General features: G+C 36.4%; 1 protein-coding gene across 5 annotated transcripts in view; it reads right to left on the reverse strand.

Annotated features, from left to right (window-relative positions):
* LOC110399950 (heparan sulfate glucosamine 3-O-sulfotransferase 1-like) overlaps positions 1-3,641 on the reverse strand; it is a 92,078-nt gene extending 88,437 nt beyond the window's left edge. For 3 of the 5 annotated variants that reach the window (XM_021399458.1, XM_021399459.1, XM_021399457.1), the window contains exons 1-3: positions 3,100-3,641; positions 1,109-2,473; positions 953-1,006 (exon numbers count right to left, since the gene is read on the reverse strand). The gene's annotated coding sequence lies outside the window, so the exon portion shown is untranslated. The remainder of the gene's footprint in view (positions 1-952; positions 1,007-1,108; positions 2,474-3,099) is intronic. The other 2 variants (XM_021399460.1, XM_021399461.1) reach the window with 1 other exon arrangement.

The following is an 8,166-nucleotide window of genomic DNA, read 5'->3' on the forward strand; positions in this document are numbered from 1 at the left end:
TGTAAATTATTGAAGAAATGAGTCACTGTTTCCACAGTTTCCTGTGGATGCATATATACATTTCATCAGACACAAGAGGAATATTTTAGAAGCATAAACCCATATATATATATAATTAACTTCCATACTCTAGAAATATCTGACATACATGGGTCAAAAATTCATTTTTGAACTAAAGTTTATTTTTTTCAGGAGAAATATCAACTAATTTTTTATTGCCTAACGTTATACTTTGACCATCCATTTTAACTGTTTTTTTTTTTTTCCCCATTATTAGTATATGCTTGCAAACACTAGAATAGGGTATACCTAAACCAGTTTTTTTAACTGAATTTCTCATCACCTCTTTTCTCTTCCCTCTTAATATCCCCCACGTGTTCTTAATATTAATCATGAAAATCCTAAAGAGCAGCTCTTGTAAAGGATACAACTCAAGAATTCAGGTATGCCCTTTTACATCTGGACTCTGATTTAAGAGCCAGCACAGCTAAGAGCATGCTAGTATGCTGCTGTAACACATTAAAAGGTCAAATTTAAATGAGTTCAAGGTTGAGGTGCCGTTCTTTATCGCAGGAAGGAATCAGTTTTGAACTCCAGTTAAATACATATGCAATTTGAGAAAAAAAATCATGAGTCATACTGATTCATTTAAGTCATAATTATACCAGTATTAACAAACACTTAACATCTGACTCCTAACCAGTCATCTCAGAATTAATAAATATTTAAGATTTGCAAAATGAAGTGTACTTATTAGCTTTTGGAGGACTGCTGTCTTTTACAGTAAAGGTTTTATAAGAGTGCAAGAGTAGTTCCCAAACTATTTAGTCCAATGGAGATTCCTGTTCTTAGTAAGCACTGTAATTTTCACCTTATTCTGATCACTTATGATGCTTTTAGCAGCGAAGACACTATTAAACAGGAAGACATCAAAGGTAAGTCTGGTAATTACCTGCAATGCTTCTGTCGTGGGCCAGGTCTGATTCTGAATATTGCATTTAGGAGCCTGTAAGGATAGGCAATATCAGATATAGGTGCTTTAAACCAGTTTTGGATCACCCAAGAAATGTAGAGGTTGCAATCCGATAACAAAGATGGAATTCCTTACCCATTTCCAAGGTTCAGAGCTCACCACCAAACACTCCAAAGGAGATAATCTGCAAGTAGAGATGCTTCTCTCGTGGCTGCCAGCCCTTAAATGAGGTTAGGGAGGGGTGGACCCTGGCTCTACCACTTCACATTGCACAGGTGAATTGCTTTCACCTGCGCTCCCAGGGCTATTTACGCCCTTTCACTAGGTGCTCAATCACTTGTTAAGCTATGACCTAACAGCTCCCATACAAAGCCCTTCCCTTTTTCTTAGTTTCTTCATGAGGGATCCGTGTTAGATGTAAGGCTACCAGATTACAGGAGCCAAGTGGATCTTCTTTGGGAGATTTTTCCCTTGTTGCTAAGATTATTCATCTGTGGGGCAATCACGGAATCATAAAACTGGAGGTGTTGGATGGGACCTCTAGAGTTCATATAGTCTAAACCCTCCCTGCTAAAGCAGGTTCCCTATAGCAGGTTGCACAGGTAGGTGTCCAGGCAGGTCTTAATTATCTTCAGGGGAGAATCCATGACCTCTCTAGGCAGCCTGTTCCAGTGCTCAGTCACTCTGACAGTAAAGTTCTTCTTTGCGTTAGTATAAAACTTTCTGTGTCCAATTTCTACCTGTTGCTCCTTGTTCCACTGTTGCTCACCACTGAAAAGATTCTGCCCTCATTGACTTGACTCCTGCAGTTTAGATTTTCATAAACAGTGATGGGATTCCCTCTCAGCCTTCTCTTCTCCATATTTTTCCCATGGCTCTTGTGTTGGTGATGCTCCAGGACCTCAGTCATCTTTGTTGCCTTCCACTGGACTTTTTCTAGCTCTTTCTAGGAGATTCCTGTCTTTTTTTGAACCAGGGAGCCCAAAACTAGACACAGTATTCCAGACCGTCCTATTCAAATCTTGTATTGGGATCCATTTTGCCCATGAACATTCACATCAAGGACAGCATGTCTCTCTAGAAGTGGCTCTTCATGAAAGAATGAGTTACATATACTTAAATATACAACTTAAGAAAACATTCAAATAAAAAAACAAAACCAACAACATATCTTACTTGTCTGCAAACTGCCATCTGTGTGTATGTATATTTGTGTGTGTCTCTGTATATATATATATGCATATACATATAAACACACACCAAGTAAGACAAAATATAAACAATGTGAATAGGGGCTCTAAGCATTTCTTCAACTTGTTTATTCTGAACAGCTGCATCTTGCTTCAATGGAATCTGTTGGACTTTTGCCATTGACTTCAAAGGAATCAGATTCAGGCCACTAAGACCAGCAGTTTTTAAAAAACAATAACATTTTAAAATCTTGGCTTTGAAAGTCATGATATGAAGCTCAGAGTTTACTCTCTCTTATGCAGAAATAACCTGTAGGGGGGAGAATGAGATCTTTAGATAATTAACTATTCAGTAATTCTTAAGCATCTCAATAGTGCTTTTAATCTTCAAAGTGCTTTATAAACATTAACTAAGTAATCCTTTCAATCCTCTGAAGTAAATAATTTTGTATTTATTATCCTGGTGAAGAACTGCTATAAAATAAAATGAAATGCTGAAAATAGTACTTTTCATTTACATTTTTTTTTCTTGTGTAGGAAAGGGAAAACAGTACAAAAAAAACCTCAGGCTGTGAGTCTACATTCCCTTGGTACTCACTCCATTTCAACAGCTACTGCTTGAAACCAAAAATATAACCTGTATGACTTCACCCATTGCCAGAGATAGAAAACCCACTGCAAAAAGGAGCTGCCTCTAAACTCTTCATCTTTCCCAAATAATTGTACTTTCTCTTAAATGAATTTTCCTGGCCCATGCCTCAAATAGATTGCTGCTATATAATCGCTTAGGTTAGAAAAGACCTTCAGGATCATCCTGATTTGTGGAAAGATTGTTGATTGAAAACTGTCATTGCAGATGAAATTTAGAATAGAAAAGTGGAAAGTGGTACAGCTAGAAAAAAATAATAATAAGATCAGGTAGAAGCAGAATATTACCACTCAGGAGTAAGACCCTGTGGCAGTGACACACAGCTCCATGAAAACATCACCTTGATGCTCAACAGCACGTCTCACTCCAGTTTATAGGAGGGAGAGGAGGCTCTTTTAATATATGTATACCTGATGGCGAGATTAAGACACAACAGGTCAAATGTTAGCCCAACTTGTTTATTACAAATCCTAGTTGCTTAGGGAGATGGCGAACGGAAGGTGGACGATAGAAAAGGGATAAGAAATAAAAGCAAGGAGTCCTCGTAGAAAGCAAGAGGGAGATAGTCACCACTGTGGGTCCAGCGCTGTTCATAGTGCCTCTGTTGATCTCAGGAACTCATCCAATCACCGCAGGGAATGGGAGAAAGCCAGGAAGCTTCGCAGCAAGCAGGCCCCAGGGTGTTCTTTCCACAGTCAAAGGTTTCTTTTCTTTTGGGAGTTCTTCTCCCCCAAAGGTTTGGTTTCTCTGGGAATTCTTCTCCAGAGTTCTTAGTTTAGTGGGGACCTTTTATCCCGTTTCACAGTTTTTTTTTTCTTCTTCTTCCTTTCTCTCTGTCAGTGTGACACATCTGGCCCAACAGATAAGCCAGCAGGGAGTGGTGCCTTCGTTGCCACGCACAAGCATTATCACCTTTTGCAGTGGTCAGCTCCTTCAAGCCGCACCCCTGAAAAAGTCTGCTTGTCCTGCTTCTGCTTGTGATTGATAAGCAGAAGCACCCTGGCATGGTGACACACACCACTCACCTCCCTAGATAATTCGCAGTTGTCAGTTAGAGCCTTATCACCCAAAAGGCCTCATGAAGCAAGCTTTGAGGCAAAAGAAAAAATAGTTCTTGTCTTCCACACAGCATTAAAAAATAAATAAGAACTATTAGGAATGGTTCACTGGGGCTTCCTTTTCAGTATATGTTTCAGTTGATAATCTGGCCATTCCCAAATATTTACTATTACATACATAAGAGAAATGGAGAATAAATATCTCATTTAGGATTTCAGGTTTTAGTGTTAGCTCTTAGTGGTAGGAACTGTGTTCTCCATGATGTTTTTTCAAGCAGTGTTTCTCTAACAGCTGACAACCTATGACCCACACTCAAGCCTCCCAGATTTGTGACTGTACTAAGAAGACAGAGTTAAGGTAAGCTTATGTAACATCGTCCAGCAGGTATGTTTGCATTGGAGAACATGAACATTACTTTAACTTAAACTGCTACAAAATGCTGAATGCAAAATACCAAAATACTAGCTAACAGAGTTCTGATTGGTATTACTGGCCATATTAGTACTGCTATTCTGTTTATGCAAAAATGAAATACAAAAATATATAATGTTCTAGAATGAACTTGTATCACATTTTTATAAAAGCCCCTGATATTATATTAATATGCTAAATACTAACATTATCTTTACACACATATGCATGGTAGGAAAAATGCAAACACTTAGCCTTTTTCCATTATAATATTTCAGTCTTGCAAAATCATACCTTTCCACATTTATACTGAAATTACATATATATAAAATAAAATTCAAAAACAATAGTCAAGAATCTTCTGATGTTGAAACTGTATTTTTAATAGATACTCTCACAAGAAGAAAAAGAAAAATTGTGTATAATTATTTATACTGTAGCAATGAGAGCTGAGGCTTAGTACTAGTAAATTGAGTTATAATGGTTAGAAAGAACTTGTTCAATAATTGGACAATTGATTCACCATGAAACTAAGATACGGAAGACACTTTACAGAAGACACTTCTAGGATCTTCCATGAGGAGTGTCATAAAATATTCACGGTGTGCCTCTACATCCAGTTGTAACTAGGATACTGTTTCTTAGAGATGCCATTACAGAAATACAATATTCAAAATATGAACGTCTGGTAATCAAATGCATGTCAGTGTAGTACTTACATGTGAAACATGATTTATTCCCAAGGAAAGATATTAATTCTAAACATAGGGCTTACAGACTTTCCGGAAGACTAAAATATGAAAGTGATGTGGAGAAAGTAGAGCTGTGTGTATCAGGAGAAAAATCAGAGCTGAAAAATTGTTATAGTGAGCCTCTGAGAAATATAATTAATTAATCTGGGATTAAGCTACTAGGTAGAAAAGAGAATAAGGATGGCACTAGGGAGGTTGTACAGACCTCCAGGGCAACAAGAAACATGAGAATAAAATGTTGTTTAAAGATGAGGTGAGAGAAAGAAGGTATACTAAAAACAAAACAAAACAAAAAACAACAACAACAACAACAAAACAATGCTATAACAGTTGGTAATTCTAACCCTCTAATTACCTAAAAAAGAAGAGAGACACAATGGAGGAGAAATATGGGAATAAAGACGTAGCAAATGATTACATCTGTCTTAATTAGAGACAGAAAGACCGACTTGAATGCAAAGATTCTATTACCAAACATTTGTTTAGCATTAGCTAGTGACAAGAATGGCATTAACATTTTTAATAACATTGACAATTTGGGATAATTTTGCAAAAACATTTTAGGAGAGGGGGTAACAGGGTTTCTTTATCTCAGTACAGTAGTATATGGAATAAAACCTTCAGAGGTAAGCCAATTCCACATTAATTTACACAGGCCAGCTGGAGGAAAAAAAAAAAAAAAAAAGAAAAAAGAAAAATGCTAAGGAATGGACATGAAAGACAAATTCTTTGTCTCTGTAAAATAGTGCAGCTCCATTAACTTTTTCATACAGTTCAAGGCAGAAAGGATCCATTAGATCATCTATTCTGACCCTGTACATCATAGGTCATTAAATTTCATTTTCGATTTTGCTCAGCTCAGTAGTTTATTGTTAACGTATTACAGAAAAACATCTAGTCTTGATTTGAAGGCAGAGAGATGGAGAATCAAACAGCGCCCTTGGCTTTTTGCTCTGAAGGTTAAATACCTTTGCTGCTGTGAAACTGTGCCTTATTTCTCATTTGAATCTGTTTGGCTTCAGCTTCCAGCCAGGAGTTCTTATTACATTTTTTTTTTCTGCTAGCTTAAGTAATCTTTTAACTCTTAGTATATTTTTTATTGTTATTTCTATATAGATCATAAGCAAGTCGCTTTTATTTATTTGTGAAACCACACAGAAACCTTCTATGAAGCTTTTTTCTCCTGCTTTAAAAACATTTCCCTTCCTTTCCTTTCTGATTATTACTCAAAACCAGTACAATTGTACTGGTCAAGGTGAAGTTACCTCTTTATCCTTATTCCTTCACCCTTTGTATATTCTGTGCAAAAATCATTTTGACAGCATGATACTGAAGTCTGGCTTGAGCTGTGTCTTTGAGGGACCAAAGTTCAGTTTTAAGTGGTCTACATTTCCTATGTAATTAATATACAAATACAGATATTTTCCTTTAGAGGCCAAACAACATTTTAGATGAGTTATCTCCATTTACCTCATTGAGAGGACAGGCTGACTGAGCTTCTTACTTGGAAACTCTTTGGTGGTCATAAAACACTGTAGGACCAAAGATACAAAAGTAATTCAGCTCTTTACAATGTATCTGGAATTTTGTCTTTCCTGATGACATCTATAGTCAGTAGGGTGAAAACAAATGCTAAACTCCTTTTACCTGTTTCTCCTCCTGATCAGTCTGCTCTCAGTCATTTCCTCTGATACAGAATTGCCTGTAAATTCTTGAAAGCAGGATGTTTGTAGTATTTGATGAAGAATTTAACAAAAATAAAGAATACTTTTTTAACCTCTTTCATTTCTTCTGTCAGTGTTTCCTTTTCACCTGTATTAGTAATTAAAGTTTCAAGTATAAGAGTAAGAACTACAAAACAATCCTTTATTTATCTTTGTATGCTTATTTCTTACTTTCAAACCACTTTCAGAACCAAGCACTCATACTTCAGCCAAAGTGCTAACTTCACTTCAGCACTTAATATAAGTCATTACAGTTCATCAGTGCATGATCTACAACAAAAATTGGTATTCCATAAACAGAACTTGTAGAGAACAATTTATTTCTACTGATGGCTCTCAGTAACTCAATTCCACTTCTGTTTTGCTCCATCACTCATGAATTATAACACTTGGAAATAAATGTTGTATCATGACTAATCCTTTTCTAAAATATTGTGATAATGTATTTAACTTTATCATTTGAATTATTTTCCTTAGAAGGGGGACATAAAGTTGTTGATGATATATCAACACATTAAATTCTTGTAGACCATGTTAAAATAACAATGAGGCATTTCCACTCATATATATTTCTATCACCAAACATGACTATGTAAATAAATATTTAAACTGTGTTTTTACAATGTTGAACTCCAAAACAGTTTGCATCAAGAAATCTCTTACTGAACTGGGAAAAGTTCCTACCTTAAGCATTTTCCCCAAATGACTTTCCCTTTAGAACCATACAGTATAGCATAATGTAGTTGGAAGGGATCTTCAAATATCATCAAGTCCAACCGTACAGCCTTTTCAGAGGTAACCAAGATTTAAAGCATATTGGTGAAGGCATTGTCCAAATGCCTCTTGAGTAGTTTCCTCAAATTCTCGTTTTCCTTCTTCTCTTAACCACTGAATTAAATGGTGCTGGGAAATGAATAAAGGAAAAGTCAGTCTATTTTGCAGTTCCTCCCCTTAAACCTCTCACACCTCATCGTAGGTAATCAGAAGTTATTTACTTACGGACATTAGTATACGAGCAAAACACTATTAGCTTCCCATCTCATAAACTAAATAACGTGGCATTTACATGCCCTGCAAACAGCCTTTGATGTTACCTAGGAAAACTAGAGTTTTCCATTAATTTAATTACAGCAACGCAACCAGATGGCTAAGCTCAAGATGTCAAGCTTGTTTAATCTTTCTGATTTTGAGTCACTTTCTGTTTTCTCACAATTCAATTCAAACCACCGGGGAATGATCAAAATTCCAGAGTGCCAATATAACAAGAAGGGGGATGGAAGTAAGTAAATTTAAGAACTGTGCCTGTCTGATGGGTGTTAACTTTTTTCCCGTTGCAGGATCGCAGTTCCATAGACCAGTCAACCCACATTTCACAAATGGTGCAGAGCAATGTAGGTCAGAGGGAACT

The sequence above is a fragment of the Numida meleagris genome, chromosome 5, assembly GCF_002078875.1.
Source record: "Numida meleagris isolate 19003 breed g44 Domestic line chromosome 5, NumMel1.0, whole genome shotgun sequence".
Taxonomy (NCBI): domain Eukaryota; kingdom Metazoa; phylum Chordata; class Aves; order Galliformes; family Numididae; genus Numida; species Numida meleagris.